The 21,707-nt window shown below is 37.4% G+C and overlaps 1 non-coding gene across 1 annotated transcript; it reads left to right on the top strand.

The window, feature by feature from the left end:
• Window positions 1–20,673: 20,673 nt before the first annotated feature.
• On the top strand, window positions 20,674–20,745 carry TRNAM-CAU (transfer RNA methionine (anticodon CAU)). The gene has a single exon. It is a non-coding gene; the product is annotated as a tRNA-Met (tRNA).
• Window positions 20,746–21,707: the final 962 nt, after the last annotated feature.

Here is a 21,707-nt window from a genome sequence, read left to right as displayed (position 1 = left end):
GAATCTTTGTAATTCAGTGAAGACGTTAAAGAGTCGTCAGCCAGGATTCTACTCTATATTGATATTGGAAACTCTTCCCTTTTTAGAATTTAGAGATCTTTGTCAAAATATGGAGAATACAATCCTCAATTCAAAGTGGCGCAGCGCAAGCGTGGTGGGCCCATAACCCACAGGTCGCAGGATCGAAACCTGGCTCTGATAATCGGAGAAGCTTCTACAATTATATTTTAACTTTGCTTTTTTCACTACAGGAAAAAACTTTATGCCAAATCACCAAAAAATTGTCCTTCGGTTAATGCAACTTTACGATAGCAACACCAAAGTTATGCTAAATTAAAAAAGCCATCCTTCAACAACAATAAAAAGAACTATACAAAAAATATTAACCTAGACAGTTTTCATTTTTTTTTGGAAACGGCCATATATTATTAAAACTCTCAATGTAAAATGAACAAGGTAAAAGAGAGGGACAAGAAACAACAATATACAGATAAAAATATCGACCGATAATAATGTATTAGTTATCTTTCTAAAGTTCCATTTCTTTAATTGTCACTAGTATGGTATTCGTCATTTAATTTAGTTTCATTGTAATCATGTTATTCATTTTAATCTACTAAACCAATTAAAAATTGAAGTTTGGCAAAAAAACATTTGTATTGCTCTCGTGATATACATATACAAATTATTTATGTTGTTTTTGTTTTTTTAATTTTATTCTTTTATTTTAGAATGTTCAACTTCAACTCTTTTATTGATTTCTTGTATGTTTTTTTCATAAAAATGATAAAACTTTCAGTAATTAAACTATTAATCAGGCAAGCCTATGTGGAGTTGTGTGTTCAGTGCTTGGCATCCTATAGTTATAGTGATAGGTTGTGGTGATGAGGTGATGCCCATCACTTTAGCGGTTGGTGGTGGGTATTGTACTATTGTGGACGACCTAAGATGAAACGAAAATGATAACATCAAACAAAAAAAAAATAATAAAGCATGATAGCGATGCTTGGAAAGAACATGAACTTGGGGGATCGGATAACCTTCATACAATACTAAGAAAAGAAACTCAAGTAACACATGTAACCCAATGAAAGTAATATTTATACATAAGCAACGTCCATTAGAATATCGGATTCAAAAGCTTATATACTAAGTTAAATCATATAAACACATCATAAATTAAATCCTTCAATCAACTAGTCTATACCACACTTGAATATAATGCAAATTAAAGTGGACCAAAAGCATCTAAAAGATCCTTAAAAATTAACTAATATATACACAAATTTTTTGTGTTGCATAATGTAACAACCCGAAATTTGTTCGTCGCCAAAACCCGTTTTACCCGAAAGGTCGTCGTTATCGGATTCGTTCCGTCTTCTCTTTGGAATTAATTGTATAAACTTATATGTTTATTTATTTCTAATGAGTGTCTAAATCGCTCAGGAACATATGTTATTAGCCCAAAAATCATTATTTCATAAGTTTTAAAAATGTTCCCGTCGGGTGACGGAAACTAAATCAGGTGCGACCAAAAGCCGCGTTTAGCGTCGGTATCGGGTAGAATTCCACCGCGTGCAAATTTTAGGAACTATATAAACATGTTTCAGCTTTCATTTGAAGCTTTTTTTCTTCTCTCACTACTCTCTCTCTAACCTCTCTCCAAAATCCAAAGATTAAGTGTCCAAAACTCAAAATTAAGGCTTCAAATCCTTAAGGTACCTTCCTAGCCTTAATCTATAGCATGTTTAGCTTCCAAACTAGACACTTAATCATGAAATTGGACAATATATATGAGTTTATGGCCTAAGAAGGTGCTTAGGCCGTAAACACCAAAAATGATGGGTTTTGAGCCCTTAAACCCCTCCTTGACTAGTTTGGACTTTAGATATGGCTATGGGACTTCAAGATATGGACTCTAAACATGTAAAACATAATTTTTGTGATGTTTGAAGGAGTTTACAGCCAAGGATCATTCTTGGGCCGTAAACTCATAAAATTAGGGTTTTCATGCCCTTAAACCCTTCCAAATCACTTCTATGGCTTATATATGAATTATAGGACCTTGATTCTAGCATTTGGACACTTGAAACATGAACTTTGGAGAATTTAGATGAGTTTACGGCAAAGTAGAGTGCTTGGGCCGTAAACTCCCCAAAACTTGACATAAATCCAATTCTAAGGTGTTAGAAAGCCATCCAACACCACCAAAAGCCTTGGAATAAATCAAGGGACCAACCAAAAATACTTTAGGGGCCTAAAACACATCATTTGTGGGATTTATAAGATTTTACGGCCAAGGCTTGTTCTTGGGCCGTAAACTCCAATATTTTTGGTGTTAGAATGCAAACTAAACACCCCTAAGGCCCTTAGATGAATTTTAGAAGTCCTTTCATGCAAGTTCTAGACCTTGAATCACATTGTAGCCGCATATAATAGAGTTTACGGCCATGAAGGGGGTTTCATGGGCCGTAAACTCCATAAACCCCTCAAATGTCACATGCAAACTCATGTTAGGCCTTAGATTAATTCTACCAATCACATGTGATTTGTTCTAGCACCATTTAACATCATTTTCTTGGAAAAATAGGGGTTTACAGCCATGGAGCTAAGCTAGGCCGTAAACTCCCATAAAAGGGATCTATTTGATGTTTAGTAATCATTCCAAGTCCTTAAACCAAGTCTAGAAATTATCCCCTAAGTGTTGGAAGTCAAATTTGCACCATAAACCACCCATCATGAGTTTACGGCCGTAAACTCATGGGGATGGGTGTTTAGGCCGTAAACTCCCATAAGGGGAGTGTTCCTTTGATGTCCCAACTCATTTCCCAAGTCCCTTGTGTCACTCATGTCCCTAAACGCCACCCGGGTCACTCCAAACACTTATATCAGAGTGTTATCGTGACTTGAAGCAAGTGTCCCTATCATATGAATAAACTAAGTCCTAATTAGATACAAATGTGTATCTTTACATCATAATTAGGAACCTCGTGTGTTTACAAGTTCTGGATCAACTCTTAGCATCCAAACCGTCTCGTATCTCGTCCGGTGAGTTCATACCCCTACGACTTTTTCACTGTTTTCAATGTTTTCAGGGGGGGGGGGATACAAGCAAACTATAACTGTTTTCCAATCACAACATTGATATGTTTCAAACAATATCTGACAAACTTATAAACTCTTTTACTCCTTATGTATTATGCTGAGCATAAGGAATGACTATTCGATTTCAACTAAATGGATTTTAGTTAAGGAAACAATCAAACTAATCAAATTATTATGGGAATAATTTGGGGGTCTTTACTGTTCTTTCTATCGTATACTGATGTCTATATCAAGTTATTAGATAAACTATGTCTGTTTCAGTTTATCTCCGTATCATTCGAATGTATTGTCAGATAATTTCATGTATGTATCTATAGTTACTGTACTATGTTTCATAACTTACTGTATGTCGATATCTTATGAGAACCCTGTGAATAGTTTAGTACTGGTTTGTGAGATAGTCACTACCCTTTATGGATGATCAGTAAATCCTCCCCGGAAGTGTAACCAGAGTCTCCTAGAGGGAGAGCGCAGAATTTGTGAATAGATCTATTCGGGACTGACAATCCCACACCTTAACTGCTAGCTACAGTTAGGCGGGCACGCCTGGGGTGACAAATTTCTGGATATCGTTCGACGTCTGACAAACGTCAAGGAGGTCACGTTGTCGTATTAGTATGGTTACCTGACTCACAACATGTATTAATACCAGCTTATTCACAGTTTGGGTTTAGAATCTATATTTCGTTCGGGATAGTGATCTTATGGTTTTGCATCTATATTTTATATCTCTTTCGGGATTGTGATCCCATGATATTGTTTCTAGATCTCTTTCGGGATAGTGATCCCATGGTATTATCAAACTATTTTATATCGATGTCCTATACGGGATAGTGATCCCATGGTTTATTCCTATATCTCTTTCGGGATAGTGATCCCATGGTATCAATCTAACTATTTTATAACTTGTACGGGATGTCTTTCCCCATGGTCATTAACTATAATTTATACGGGATAGTGATCCCATGGTTTTGTATCTATAACTTATACGGGATAGTGATCCCATGGCTTTCTAAATCTATATCTTATACGGGATAATGATCCCAAGGTTTTGTGTCTTCAACTATATCTTATACGGGATAGTGATCCCAAGGTTTTGTGTCTTCAACTATATCTTATACGGGATAGTGATCCCATGGTTTCAATCTATATTTACATATATACATTAACTTATCTAGTGTCTAGTCCGGGATGATAGTCCCATGATCTTAAACCTGTACTTTCGGATGTGTCAAACTATCTTATATATGTCTTTCGGGATAGTGATCTCAAGATTTTCATTATATAGTTTTGGATGTTAAACTATACTTTGTGTTATACAACCAATCTTATAATTAGGAAAATATGGGATTTTCCTGGGGTAGAATACAATACATAACCGAATTGGTAACCAATGATAACTTAACCAACTTTACATAAGAAAATATGGGATTTTCTTGGATAACATATCTTTTCGGAAACTAAGGGAAATCGATACATTTTCATAAAACAAAACCGCTTATGAACTCACCAGCTTTATGCTGATTTTCAAACTGCTTGTATTCTCAGGTCGAAGTTAGACAGGTACCCGATGATCTCTTTTGGTGAAGGCGGAGTGCGTGGAAGACTCGTCTCAACTTTTGTTAATATGACACATATGTATATCTTGTATAACTTTACTTTTGAACAAATGTACACTTTCATATATATATATATATATATATATATATATATATATATATATATATGTAATGTAATGTTTTGATTACTGTGATTACTATGTACATTGGATTTGATACACAACGTGGTAGTCCACCCCGGAGACGTTTCCGCCTTTGGTTTTCGGGGTGTGACACATAACCCCTAATGGCAATTTTATCTAGCACAATATTGGTCCATTAATTTTTTAAAAGATTTAACGAAAGACGTAAGTCAAATGACTCCTAGATTTTTTTTTTGTTTTTAAAATTGGTGCGTACACATTAAATTCGAAATGAATTAACCATTTGGATTTTAGTTCAAGTGAGGTCAATGAATCTTTGTAATTCAGTGAAGACGTTAAAGAGTCATCAGCCAGGATTCTACTCTATATTGATATTGAAACTCTTCCTTTTTTAGAATTTTGTGATCTTTGTCAAATTGGATAATACAATCATCAAATAAGTGTGGCGCAGCGGAAGCGTGGTGGGCCCATAACCCACAGGTCCCCAGGATCGAAACCGGGCTCTGGTAATCGGAGAAGCTTCTACAATTATATTTTTACTTTGATTTTTTCGGAACATAAAAAAGTTTATGCCAAATCACCAAAAAATGTCCTTCGGTTAATACAACTTTACGATAGCAACACAAAAGTTATGCTAAATTACAAAATCCATCATTCAAACACAATAAAAAGAACAACAAAATAACTATTAACCAATATGATTTTCAATTTTTTTTGGAAACGACCATATATTATTAAAACTCTCAACGTAAAATGAACAAGGTAAAAGAGAGGGACAAGAAACAACAATATACAGACAAAAATAACGACCCATAATAATGTATTACTTGTCTTTTTAAAGTTTTATTTCTTTAATTGTCACTAATATGGTATTCGTCATTTAATTTAGTTTCATTGTAATCATGTTATTCGTTTTAATCTACTAAACCAGTTAAAAATTTAAGTTTGGCAAAAAATATTTGTATTGCTCTCGTGACATACATATACATATTATTTTTATTGTTATTGTTTTTTTTTTTAATTTTATTCTTTTATTTTTGAATGTTCAACTTCAACCCTTTTATTGATTTCTTGTAACTTTTTTTGCAATAAAAAAGATAAAACTTCCAGTAATTAAACTATTAATCAGGCAAGGCTATGTGGAGTTGTGTGTTCAGTGCTAGGCATGCTACGGTCATAGTGATAGTTTGTGGTGATGAGGTGACGCCCATCACTATAGCGATTGGCGGTGGGTATTGCACTATTCTGGATGACCTAAGATGAAACGAAAATGATAACATCGATCAAAACAAAAATAAAGCATGATAGCAATTGTTGGAAAGAACATGAAATCGGGGGGATCGGATAACCTTCATACTCTACTAAGAAAACAAACTCAAGTAAGACATGTAACCTAATGAAAGTTATATTTATACAAAACCAATGTCTGTTAGAAAATCGGATTCAAAAGCTTATACACTAAGCTAAATCATATAAACACATCATAAATTAAATCCTTCAATCAACTAATCTATACCGCCCTTGAATAATACGCAAATTAAAGGGACCAAAAGCATCTAAAAGATCCCTAAAAATTAACTAATATATACATAAATTTTTTGCGTTGCATAATCCCTAATGGCTGTTTTATCTAGCACAATCAAGGGCCATTAATTTTTTAAAAGATTTAATGAAAGGCGTATGTCAAATGACTCATAGATTTTTTTTTTTTTTTTTTGATTTTAAAATTGGTGCGTACACATTAAATTCGAAATAAATTAACCATTTGGATTTTAGTTCAAGTGTGGTTAATGAATCTTTGTAATTCAGTGAAGATGTTAAATGGTCATCAGTCAGGATTCTACTCTATATTGATATTGGAAACTCTTCCCTTTTTAGAATTTAGCGATCTTTGTCAAAAATTGGAGAATACAATCATCAAATCAGAGTGGCGCAGCGGAAGCGTGGTGGGCCCATAACCCACAGGCCCAGGATCGAAACATCGCTATGATAATTGGAAAAGATTGTACAATTATATTTTTACTTTGCTTTTTTCACTACAAAAAAAACTTGATGCCAAATCACCAAAAAATTTCCTTTGGTTAATGCAACTTTACGATAGCAACACCAAAGTTATGCTAAATTATAAAATCCATCATTCGACACCAATAAAAAGAACAACAAAAAAAATATTAACCAAGACGTTTTCAATTTTTTTCTTGGAAACGGCCATATATTATTCAAACTCTCAACGTAAAATGAACAAGGTAAAAGAGAGGGACAAGAAACAACAATATATAGATAAAAATAAGGACCCATAATAATGTATTACTTATCTTTCTAAAGTTATATTTCTTTAATTGTCGCTAGTATGGTATTCGTCATTTAATTTAGTTTCATTGTAATCATGTTATTCATTTTAATCTACTAAACCAATTAAAAATTTGAGTTTGGAAAAAAAATATTTGTATTGCTCTCATGACATACATATACAAATTATTTCTATTGTTATTGTTTTTTTAATTTTTAATCTTTTAATTTAGAATGTTCAACTTCAACCGTCTTATTGATTTCTTGTAACTTGTTTTCAATAAAAAAGATAAAACTTTCAGTAATTAAACTCTTAATCAGGCAAGCCTATGTGGAGTTGTGTGTTCGGTGCTAGGCATCCTACGGTCATAGTGATAGGTGGTGGTGATGAGGTGACGCCCATCACTATAGCGGTTAGCGGTGGGTATTGCACTATTTTGGATGACCTAAGATGAAACGAAAATGATAACATCAAACAAAACAAAAATAAAGCATGATAGCAATTGTTGGAAAGAACATGAACTCGAAGGGATCGGATGACCTTCATACTCTACTAAGAAAACAAACTCAAGTGACACATGTAACCCAATGAAAGTTATATTTATACAAAACCAACGTCCATTAGAAAATCGTATTCAAAAGCTTATACACTAAGTTAAATCATATAAACACATCATAAATTAAATCCTTCAATCAACTAATCTATACCGCCTGAATATTACCCAAATTAAAGTGGACCAGAAGCATCTAAAAGATCCCTAAAAATTAACTAATATATACATAAATTTGTTGCGTTGCGTAATCCCTAATGGCTATTTTATCTAGCACAATATTGGTCCATTAATTTTTTAAAAGATTTAATCAAAGGCGTAAGTCAAATGACTCATAGATTTTTTTTTGTTTTTAAAATTGGTGCGTACACATTAAATTCGAAATAAATTAACCATTTGGATTTTAGTTCAAGTGTGGTTAATGAATCTTCGTAATTCAGTGAAGACGTTAAATGGTCATCAGCCAGGATTCTACTCTATATTGATATTGGAAACTCTTCCTTTTTTAGAATTTAGCGATATTTGTCAAAAATTGCAGAATACAATCATCAAATAAGAGTGGCGCAGCAAAAGCGTGGTGGGCCCATAACCCACAGATCTCCAGGATTGAATCCTGGCTCTGATAATCGGAGAAGCTTCTACAATTATATTTTTACTTTGCTATTTTCGCAACAGAAAAAAGTTAATGCCAAATCACCAAAAAAATGTCCTTCGATTAATACAAATTTACGATAGCAACACAAAAGTTATGCTAAATTACAAAATCCGTCATTCAAACACAATAAAAAGAACAACAAAGAAAATATTAACCAAGACGGTTTTCAATTTTTTTTTTTTGGAAACGGCCATAAATTATTAAAACTATCAACGTAAAATGAACAAGGTAAAAGAGAGGGACAAGAAACAACAATATACACATAAAAATAAGGACCCATAATAATGTATTACTTATCTTTCTAAAGTTCTATTTCTTTAATTGTCACTAGTATGGTATTCGTCATTTAATTTAGTTTCATTGTAATCATGTTATTCATTTTAATCTACTAAACCAATTAAAAATTGAAGTTTGGCAAAAAAATATTTGTATTGCTCTCGTGACATACGTATACAAATTATTTCTATTGTTATTGTTTTATTAATTTTATTCTTTTAATTTAGAATGTTCAACTTCAACCCTTTTATTGATTTCTTGTAAATTTTTTTCAATAAAAAAGATAAAACTTTCAGTAATTAAACTATTAATCAGGCAAGCCTATGTGGAGTTTGTGTGTTCGGTGCTAGGCATCCTACGGTCATAGTGATAGGTTGTGGTGATGATGTGACGCCCATCACAATAGCGGTTGGTGGTGGGTATTGCACTATTTTGGATGACCTAATATGAAACGAAAATGATAACATCAAACAAAACAAAAGTAAAGCATGATAGCAATTGTTGGAAAGAACATGAACTTGGGGGATCGGATAACCTTCATACTCTACTAAGAAAACAAACTCAAGTAACACATGTAACACAATGAAAGTTATATTTATACGAAACTGATGTCCATTAGAAAATCGGATTTAAAAGCTTATACACTAAGTTAAATCATATAAACACATCATAAATTAGATCCCTTAATCAACTAATCTATACCGCACTTGAATATTACACAAATTAAAGTGGACCACAAGCATCTAAAAGATCCTTAAAAATTAACTAATATATACACAAATTTGTTGCGTTGCATAACCCCTAATGGCTATTTAATCTAGCACAATATTGGTCCATTAATTTTTTAAAAGATTTAATGAAAGACGGTAGTCAAATGACTCATAGATTTTTTTGTTTTTAAAATTGGTGCGTACACAATTATATTCGAAATAAATTAACCATTTGGATTTTATTTCAAGTGTGGTTAATGAATCTTTGTAATTCAGTGAAGACATGAAAGAGTCATCAGCCAGGATTATATTCTATATTGATATTGGAAACTCTTCTTTTTTTAGAATTTAGCGATCTTTGTCAAAAATTGGAGAATACAATCATCAAATCATAGTGGCGCAGCGGAAGCGTGGTGGGCCCATAACCCACAGGTCCCAGGATCGAAACCTGGCTCTGATAATCGGAGAACCTTCTACAATTATATATTTACTTTGCTTTTTTCTCTACAGAAAAAAGTTTATGCCAAATCACCAAAAATGTCCTTAGGTTAATACAACTTTACGATAGCAACACCAAAGTTATGCTAAATTACAAAATCCATCATTCAACAACAATAAAAAGAACAACAAAATAAATATTAACCAACACGGTTTTCTATTTTTTTTTTGGAAACGGTCATATATTAATAAAACTCTCAACGTAAAATGAACAAGGTAAAAGAGAGGGACAAGAAACAACAATATACAGACAAAAATAAGGACCCATAATAATATATTACTTATCTTTCTAAAGTTTTATTTCTTTAATTGTCACTAGTATGATATTCTTCATTTAATTTAGTTTCATTATAATCATGTTATTCATTTTAATCTACTAAACCAATTAAAAATTTATGTTTGGAAAAAAAATATTTGTATTGCTCTCATGACATACACATACAAATTATTTCTATTATTATTGTTTTTTAATTTTATTCTTTTATTTTAGAATGTTCAACTTCAAGCCTTTTATTGATTTCTTGTAACTTTTTTCATCAAAAATGATAAAACTTTCAGTAATTAAACTATTAATCAGGCTAGCCTATGTGGAGTTGTGTGTTCAGTGCTTGGCATCCTACAGTTATAGTGATAGGTTGTGGTGATGAGGTGACGTCCATCACTTTAGCGGTTGGCAGTGGGTATTGCACTATTTTGGATGACCTAAGATGAAACGAAAATGATAACATCAAACAAAAAAATAATAAAGCATGATAGCGATACTTGGAAAGAACATGAAGTTGGGGGATCGGATAACCTTTATACAATACTAAGAAAACAAACTCAAGTAACACATGTAACCCAATGAAAGTAATATTTATACAAAACCAACGTCCATTAGAAAATCGGATTCAAAAGCTTATATACTAAGTTAAAACATCATAAATTAAATCCTTCAATAAACTAATCTATACCGCCCTTGAATATTACCCAAATTAAAGTGGACCAGAAGCACCTAAAAGATCCTTAAAAATTCACTAATATATACATAAATTTGTTGCGTTGCAAATGGCTATTTTATCTAGCACAATATTGGTCCGATAATTTTTTAAAAGATTTAATGAAAGACGTAAGTCAAATGACTCATATATATATTTTTTGTTTTTAAAATTGGTGCGTACACATTAAATTTGAAATGAATTAACCATTTGGATTTTAGTTCAAGTATGGTTAATGAATCTTTGTAATTCAGTGAAGACGTTAAAGAGTCATCAGCCAGGATTCTACTCTATATTGATATTGGAAACTCTTCCTTTTTTAGAATTTTGCGATCTTTGTCAAAAATTGGAGAATACAATCATCAAATAAGAGTGGCGCAGCAGAAGCGTGGTGGGCCCATAACCCACAGGTCCCAGGATCGAAACCTGGCTCTGATAATCGGAGAAGCTTCTACAATTATATTTTTACTTTGATTTTTTCACTACAGAAAAAACTTTATGCCAAATCACCAAAAAATTGTCCTTCGGTTAGTGCAACTTTACGATAGCAACACCAAACTTATGCTAAATTATAAAACACATTCTTTGACAACAAGAAAAGGAACTACAAAAAAAATATTAACCAAGACGGTTTTCATTTTTTTTTTTTTTGGAAACGGCCATATATTATTAAAACTCTCAACCTAAAATGAACAAGGTAAAAGAGACGGACAAGAAACAACAGTATATAGACAAATATAACTGTAACACCGTAAATTTCAAGACAAAGTTTTCATTTAAGATAATCATTTTATTCTTAGAAACACTTGTTTAAAATCTCATTCATAGTCGATTTACAAAACATGATTCCATTTTCACTTGCATAGAAAACCAGGATCCTCCAAAATATGACTCTTTCTCTGGTGTGTACAATCAAGCCGGTGCCGTCCCGTGATACTGAAAGAAACCTAAAAAAAAACATCACACAAAACACTGTAAGCACGAAGCTTAGTGAGTTCCCCAAAATACCACACATAACACATATTAGCCACTCGAGGCTATAACTCTATGGGTCCGTGCACCCAAACTCTGTGAACCTCAGGTTCTAACTCTGGGAACCTTCCGGTTCCAACTCTATAAACATGCACAGCATAAGTCACATAGAAATAATGCAGTACAACACATCACATACAAATAGCATACAAATACTCTGATCACATGACTCTGGTTACCTACTCAAGGTAAAGTATAGTGAGAAGACTCACCTGGCAAGCAGAAAGCAGATATCCCCACACTTGAATCTCGAACTCGCCACCGCCTAACACGTAAGGAAAATACTCTCATGAATATAACTCTCGAGGCTAGAATAAATCCTCTCATAACACCCTCTTATGGGTAAAAGACTATTTTACCTCTCTCTTGGCCCAAAGGCCACATCGTTGTCCAAACCCTAAAAGTCAACGGCCAACCCTTGGTCGAAATCAAAGTCCTCAGTCTAGGTCAACCCCTGACTGACTCTACTCGCCGAGTCAACCCTGTGACTCGTCGAGTTCCCATAATCAGAACTTCCCCAATCCGCGACTCAACTCGCCGAGTCACCCCGAGACTCGCCGAGTCCTACAACTCTGAGTCCACTCACACCCAACTCACCGAGTCATCCCTTGACTCACCGATTCTCGACTCAACCAGGAAATATTTGGGACTCTTCGACAAGACTCGTCGAGTACGAAAACAGACTCGCCGAGTCTACGGCTATCTTCAACCTACTCGCCGAGTTGTTCATACAACTCGCCGAGTTCCAGGCCATCTTCATCCAACTCGTCGAGTCCACCCATGTGACTCGCCGAGCAATGCCGGTCTGAATACATTCCGAAGCATTCCAGGCCATGCAACTGCTCCAAGACATAGATCTAGCCTCCTACCACTCATCCATCACGTAAAGTGGTAAACTTTACGTGAATCCAAAGAGATCTAAGCCATTTGCACATTGGGGCTATGGTTTGGGACATGCAAGCTTCACTAAACACTCCAACACAGGGACTTTCATGCTCTCTGATTCTTCTCCCTTCCAGATCTGAGGTAGCAACCTCAGATCTAACCTCTAGACTTCCCATTTCATCCATAGACAATTTCTCACAAACCCCAAAATGAAGAAACAACATAACAACAGGTCAAAAACGAGATATTACCTCTAAGTGATGCCCCAACTGCAATGTAATTCGAATCCAAGCAAAGCCCCTTGCTCCAAGCCTTCAATCTTCCCAAAATTCCTTCAACCATTACTTCTCCAAGCTCCAACCCACTCAACAATGGTGCTTCTCCGCGATTTAGGGTTTTCTGGGGCTCAAGGGGTGATAAAGGGGCTGGGAGGAAGACATAATGATCATTATATAAGGCTCAACCCCGAGAATTAGGGTTTTCTCCACTCAGAGCCTACTCGCCGAGTCCACACATGGACTCGCCGAGTCGCTCTTTCCCAATTTACTCTTTTAGCCCTTCAACTCTACTCTTGATATTTCGGGATGTTACAATTCTCCCCGACTTAAATTACGCTTCGCCCTCGAAGCCTACAACAACTCAACTCCAGAATTACTCCCACAACGTGCCACCTGGCCTTAATCGGACCAGATCTCACAAGGCATACCCGTCGAAACTCGAACACACTTTCCCTTTCCTTACGGTGTCCTGACCATTGTCTCGAACGGGGCACCGGATGCACCCTCTGATGGCCACACACAACGATCCGAGAATTACCCGTGAAGTATCACTGCCCCAAATTTCAACAATCACTCGACCCATAAGGGTTAGAAGACATGAACCATCGGATTCCCGATTCGAATCCCTCTCCATCCAATCCGTGACGATGGAAAGACCCACTCTTAAATCCCAGAGCAACTCCCTTGAGTCCTCTTCTTGCAATCACACACCCATGCCGCACCAACCTTCGCACTCTCGGGTTAGGAAAACCCGTCACACTGATGACGCCTCTAACATCCCCAGGAGAAACCACCACTACGCACACAGCCCTTGATCAGAATCAAATTGGGAGTCCCAAACTCCATCCGTGAATCCATCCTGAGACTCTTGGCTCTACACCCGCGGAATCCTTCCGCGTCCTCAGCAGACATCCCATCATGATGTCATCCCATACCACTGTCACAGACACAGTGTTCGACCACCATACTCCAAATCATCCATTCTCACTACAACTTTCACTTCCGCGAATCAACACTTTCCCCAGCAAATGAGAGTCCAACACTTCCTCCCATACAACAGCACAAAGGGTGGCATACCAATGCAATAATGATGGCTGTTGAATGGGATAACTCAACAGAGGATAAATACGTGCCGAAACACCCTCCGAAATCTAATACATATGCCCGAAGCATGTCTTTGAGCGTCTGAATCGTTCACTCCCTCTGAGGTGTCCTCAGACATCATCATGATAAGCTCTAGCTCATCTCATATCCCTCTTCGAGACTGGGCACTAGGTCAGCTTTTGACTCCACAGTTGAGCCTCCAAAGGTCACCCAAATCATGATCCAAACATCCCACTAACTTCCTCCCCGTGACCACTATCCCGGCCCCGTGACACGCAAGTCACGAAATTCTCTTTTCCTTATGCAAGAAAGTACAATCAAACCGAGGATCGTTTCTACTCTGATTTCTGGTTTCTGCTGCGCATATTCCTTGCGCATCTCACCACATTCCCCGACAGAGACGGGGACCCCAGTCTCACCCCTCGTCCAACATCCAGGCTCCAAAGACTCAATACTAGGGCTACTCAAGCCCAAAACTCTTCCACATCATACACTGATCGGAGAACATTCCATCATCACACTCTCTTGCCATCTAGTGAGCACTACGGCTCCCCGCGGTATCACAACACCCTCTGACTAGTGAGTACTACGGCTCCCCGCAGTATCACAACACCCTCTGACTAGTGAGTACTACGGCTCCCCGCAGTATCACAACACCCTCTGACTAGTGAGTACTACGGCTCCCCGCAGTATCACAACACCCTCTGACTAGTGAGTACTACGGCTCCCCGCAGTATCACAACACCCTCTGACTACACTAGCTCGTGCTCCTCAGAATATCATAAGCGGCTACCCATACTCGTCTCGAATATTCATCACAGACTATGGAGGCAATCGTCATAACATATGCCCACCCTTGCGAAGATCCACTCTCCCAAGTAATCTCCCTGGATGCCTATACTCGAAGGGCTCTCAATAGATCCATAGATACCTGATATACCACAAGTCGTCTCAACTCAAGATTCACGAATAACTTCGAAAAAAAGATATCAATACCCGGATACCTCGGAACACCCCCACCGAACATCACAAGATCCTGCCACAACCACAGGTTCCCTGCCCCAAGCACCATATAGATGCAATAATACATTCCCTCTGAACCCCATAACTAGATCTTCATTTTTCCCAAGTTGCAACTTCGGTGTATTCAATTTCCCAACTGCAATACGAAGAAACGCTAACGCTATGAAATACGCTGATAATTCTCCGAAACCCTTTTTCCCGCCGCTCAAAACCCAAACAAGGATACGCATACCGACCCGGGAGTTGGCTGCCCAATCATTCTTTATCTACTTGCCCCAACACTGACCAATACCAGATTCCTGACTAATAAACACCTATCGTGGAGACATTCATCCTTCTCAAACAAGTACTTCCCGCATTAACTCACTCTGACCCCTTTCCTCGATCACCGACATCTCTGGTCTCATGATTTCTTACCGCATATCTTTATACTCCACTTATAACTGCTCCTGGCAAATCTCTACTTTCTTACATACGACACCCGGTTCTCCCCCACTTAGGGTTCGAACCGTCACCAAATAGCACACAACTATTCCATAACTATATTCTCCAGCAAAATCGCACATGCCCCCGGAAAGTGCTACACAACGCCCGATAATCCCCCTTACGGAAATGAATTGACCTCATATACTCTGAACCTCTGATGAACTCCTCAATAACTTCTCGTCACGTCTGCCTCTAGTCTTTCCAAATCTCGTACCAATCTAGTACCAAACAACTCAACTGCTCAATAACATCCCTGGCTCATAGACTGAACCATAAAATCACCGTACCCCTCACCTCAACTCATCAACCAACGCTCCAACACCGGGATCATCCCAAGAACAAGGACCCACTCCCATATTCAACACCCCATGGATAGAAAACTCTCTGCACCGCTAAACTCGACTGAACTCCCCACTGATACAACTACCATACACCGACTATACTCAATTAGGTGTAGCATGCCCCTCGACTATCTCAGTCCAAACTGACCATCTGCTCATGATAAATCACTACCTCGCGGCACACATGCTACCTGATACTCTGGTGGGAAAGCATCATTAATGACGACCTGCAGGTTTTACCCCTAAACCTAAAACCAAAACATCATGCTTCTCATATTCTCACACTTACATAATCAGTACCTCCCCGATCATAGGAGGTGACATCTCCTTTATCGACTGATCGCTCAACTCAGATCGAAATTCTCCCTCCCACTGACTCCTTACTAGAATACTCTGAGGGAATCTCGATCTCCCTCTCAAGGGACGCCTCTTCGAACTTACTCATGACCGAATAACCGGAGAACCACAAACATCATTCACTACGAACCATGGTACTCCTTCCACGACATCGCTTCTCAATGTGCCCCGGTGTCTGGTACCCTAACCATAACATCACTCCTCAATCTGCTCTGATGTATGGTACCCGAACCATAACATCACTCCTCAATCTTCCCTGATGTATGGTACCCGAACCATAACATCACTCCTCGATCCGCTCCGATGTATGGTACGCAAACTATAACATCGCTCCTCAATCTGCTCTGATGTATGGTACCCGAACCATAACATCACTCCTCGATCTGCCCTGATGTATGGTACCCGAACCATAACATCACTCCTCGATCCGCTCCGATGTATGGTACTCAAACCATAACATCACTCCTCAATCTGCTCTGATGTATGGTACCCAAACCATAACATCACTCCTCAATCTGCCCTGATGTATGGTACCCGAACCATAACATCACTCCTCGATCCGCTCCGATGTATGGTACTCAAACCATAACATCACTCCTCAATCTGCTCCTTAGAACCTTCAGAATACTCCCTGTATCAAGTATGGGTCCTCTGCTTTCAGTAGTACGGGCCCATACTACCTGCCACATCTACCCATACTTTCCACACGGACCATCCCAGAGCTTCTAAATAGCTGCTCGACCTGCTCTTTCACCAATCCCATCGCGCGTGCTCGCTCTCCAGCGAAATTCTCTATTCTACAAGCGCACTCATCTGGATAGGGTTATTCCCTAGGCTCTTCTGTCGTCCTCCCACTTCTTTGCTATCAGCTGCTGAAGAGCTCCTAATGATGCCAGCCATCTACCTCCTGAATATCGTCATATTCACTTGGTAGCTGACTCCCATCATCGAGAGTTCCACAAAGCACAAAGCAAGCAACATTCAAGCATCGAAGAATACATAGGACTCCCTCTCTGTGATAACTCCACCTTCTCAGCTCATCCTCGAAAGTACCACCGAACTCTGTAACTCTACCCCTCATGGGTTCTAACTGGATACTCTCACTCATCACATACTCAAAAGCATAACACATATAACAACGAGTCCTAGGCTAAGGCATCACAAATCAGGCCACTCTAGTCCTAACATAAGAAATACCTAGCCTATCTCTAGCATGCAATAACATCTCATAAAGTGCATCATACATATCTCACAACACAAAAATAAGGGTATTTTGGGAAATCACCGTTCGGGCTCTGGCTGATTGTACACACTGCTCCTTCTTGCTTTCTCTTTGAACTCTTATTCACTTTTAGAAAATTATTTCTTTAAAAACTTTTCTTACTTCCTCAGTTTGAGTCCAGATTTACCCGAAGGCGCATTCGAATCCCTCAAACCAAGGCTCTGATACCAACTTGTAACATCGTAAATTTCAAGACAAAGTTTTCATTTAAAATAATCATTTTATTCTTAGAAACACTTGTCTAAAATCTCATTCATAGTCGATTTACAAAACATGATTCCATTTTCACTTGCATAGAAAACCAGGATCCTCCAAAATATGACTCTTTCTCTGGTGTGTACAATCAAGTCGGTGCCATCCCGTGATACTGAAAGAAACCTAAAAAAAACATCACACAAAACACTGTAAGCACGAAGCTTAGTGAGCTCCCCAAAATACCACACATAACACATATTAGCCACTCGAGGCTATAACTTTATGGGTCCGTGCACCCAAACTCTGTGAACCCTCAGGTTCTAACTCTGGGAACCTTCCAGTTCCAACTCTATAAACATGCATAGCATAAGTCACATAGAAATAATGCAGTACAACACATCACATACAAATAGCATACAAATACTCTGATCACATGACTCTGGTTACCTACTCAAGGTAAAGTATAGTGAGAAGACTCACCTGGCAAGCAGAAAGCAGATATCCCCACACTTGAATCTCGAACTCGCCACCGCCTAACACGTAAGGCAAATACTCTCATGAATATAACTCTCGAGGCTAGAATAAATCCTATCATAACACCCTCTTATGGGTAAAAGACTATTTTACCTCTCTCTTGGCCCAAAGGCCACATCGCTGTCCAAACCCTAAAAGTCAACGGCCAACCCTTGGTTGAAATCAAAGTCCTCAGTCTAGGTCAACCCCTGACTGACTCTACTTGCCGAGTCAACCCTGTGACTCGTCGAGTTCCCATAATCAGAACTTCCCCAATCCGCGACTCAACTCGCCGAGTCACCCCGAGACTCGCCGAGTCCTACAACTCTGAGTCCACTCACACCCAACTCACCGAGTCATCCTTTGACTCACTGATTCTCGACTCAACCAGGAAATATTTGGGACTCTTCGACAAGAATCGTCGAGTACGAAAACAGACTCGCCGAGTCTACGGCTATCTTCAACCTACTCGCCGAGTTGTTCATACAACTCGCCGAGTTCCAGGCCATCATCATCCAACTCGTCGAGTCCACCCATGTGACTCGCCGAGTACCGCCGGTCTGAATACATTCCGAAGCATTCCAGGCCATGCAACTGCTCCAAGACATAGATCTAGCCTCCTACCACTCATCCATCATGTAAAGTGGCAAACTTTACGTGAATCCAAAGAGATCTAAGCCGTTTGCACATTGGGGCTAGGGTTTGGGACATGCAAGCTTCAGTAAACACTCCAACACAGGGATTTTCATGCTCTCTGATTCTTCTCCCTTCCAGATCTGAGGTAGCAACCTCAGATCTAACCTCTAGACTTCCCATTTCATCCATAGACAATTTCTCACAAACCCCAAAATGAAGAAACAACATAACAACAGGTCAAAAACGAGATATTACCTCTAAGTGATGCCCCAACTACAATGAAATTCGAATCCAAGCAAAGCCCCTTGCTCCAAGCCTTCAATCTTCCCAAAATTCCTTCAACCATTACTTCTCCAAGCTCCAACCCACTCAACAATGGTGCTTCTCCGCGATTTAGGGTTTTCTGGGGCTCAAGGGGTGATAAAGGGGCTGGGAGGAAGACATAATGATCATTATATAAGGCTCAACCCCGAGAATTAGGGTTTTCTCCACTCAGCGCCTACTCGCCGAGTCCAATACACTGACTCGCCGAGTCGGCCACTTAACACGAGACCAAGTCGCGACTCTACTCGCCGAGTCCACACATGGACTCGCCGAGTCGCTCTTTCCCAATTTACTCTTTTAGCCCTTCAACTCTACTCTTGATATTTCGGGATGTTACAATAACGACCCATAATAATGTATTACTTATCTTTCTAAAGTTCTATTGTTTTAATTGTCACTAGTATGGTATTCGTCATTTAATTTAGTTTCATTGGAATCATGTTATTCATTTTAATCTACTAAACCAGTTAAAAATTCAAGTTTGGCAAAAAATATTTGTATTGCTCTCGTGACATATATATACAAATTATTTTTATTGTTATTGTTTTTTTTTAATTTTATTCTTTTATTATAGAATGTTCAATTTCAACCTTCTTATTGATTTCTTGTAACTTTTTTTCAATAAAAAAGATAAAACTTTCAGTAATTAAACTATTAATCTGGCAAGCCTATGTGGAGTAGTGTGTTCGGTGTTATGCATCCTACGGTCATAGTGATAGGTTGTGGTGATGAGGTGACGCCCATCACTATAGCGGTTGGCGGTGGGTATTGCACTATTTTGTATGACCTAAGATGAAACGAAAATGATAACATCAAACAACACAAAAATAAAGCATGATAGCAATTATTGGAAAGAACATGGACTCGGGGGATCGGATAACCTTCATACTCTACTAAGAAAACAAACTCAAGTATCACATGTAACGTAATGAAAGTTATATTTATACAAAACCAACGTCCGTTAGAAAATCGGATTCAAAAGCTTATACACTAAGTTAAATCATATAAACACATCATAAATTAAATCCTTCAATTAACTAATCTATACCGCGCTTGAATATTACCCAAATTAAAGTGGACCAAACGCATCTAAAAGATCCCTAAAAATTAACTAATATATACACAAATTTGTTGCGTTGCATAATCCTTAATGGCTATTTTATCTAGCACAATATTGGGCCATTAATTTTTTAAAAGACTTAATGAAAGGCGTAAGTCAAATGACTCACAGATTTTTTTTTTTTTTTTTGTTTTTAAAATTGTTGCGTAAACATTAAATTCGAAATAAATTAACCATTTGGATTTTAGTTCAAGTGTGGTTAATGAATCTTTGTAATTCAGTGAAGACATTAAAGAGTCATCAGCCAGGTTTCTACTCTATATTGATATTGGAAACTCTTCCTTTTTTTAGAATTTAGCGATCTTTGTCAAAATTTGGAGAATACAATCCTCAAATCAGAGTGGCGCAGCGGAAGCGTGGTGGGCCCATAACCCACAGGTCCCAGGATCGAAACCTGGCTCTGATAATCGGAGAAGATTCTACAATTATATTTTTACTTTGCTTTTTTCACTACAGAAAAATCTTTATGCCAAATCACCAAAAAATTGTTCTTCGGTTAATGCAACTTTACGATAGCAACACCAAACTTATGCTAAATTATAAAACCCATCCTTCAACAACAATAAAAAGAACTACAAAAAAAATATTAACCAAGACGGATTTGAAATTTGTTTTTTTGGAAACAACCATATATTGTTAAAACACTCAATGTAAAAGGAACAAGATAAAAGAGAGGGACAAGAAACAACAATATATACACAAAAAATAACGACCCATAATAATGTATTACTTATCTTTCTAAAGTTCTATTTCTTTAATTGTCAATAGTATGGTATTCGTCATTTAATTTAGTTTCATTGTAATCATGTTATTCATTTTAATCTACTAAACCAATTAAAAATTTAAGTTTGGCAAAAAAATATTTGTATTGCTCTCGTGACATACATATATAAATTATTTCTATTGTTATTGTTTTTTTAATTTTATTCCTTTATTTTAGAATGTTCAACCTCAACGCTATTCTTGATTTCTTGTAACTTTTTTTCAATAAAATTGATTAAACTTTCAGTAATTAAACTATTAATCAGGCAAGCCTATGTGGAGTTGTGTGTTCGGTGAAAGGCGTCCTACGGTCATAGTGATAGGTTGTGGTGATGAGGTGACACCCATCACTATAGCGGTTGGCGGCGGGTATTGCACTATTGTGAATGAGCTAAGATGAAACGAAAATGATAACATCAAACAAAACAAAAATAAAGCATGATAGCGATGGTTGGAAAGAACATGAACTCGGGGGATCGGATAACCTTCATACTCTACTAAGAAAACAAACTCAAGTAACACATGTAAACCAATGAAAGTTATATTTATATCATACCAACGTCCATTAGAAAATCGGATTCAAAAGCTTATACACTATGTTAAATC

Source organism: Lactuca saligna, chromosome 8 (genome assembly GCF_052625555.1).
Source record: "Lactuca saligna cultivar CGN05327 chromosome 8, ASM5262555v1, whole genome shotgun sequence".
NCBI lineage: Eukaryota > Viridiplantae > Streptophyta > Magnoliopsida > Asterales > Asteraceae > Lactuca > Lactuca saligna.
This window is presented reverse-complemented; position numbering and strand designations above follow the sequence as displayed.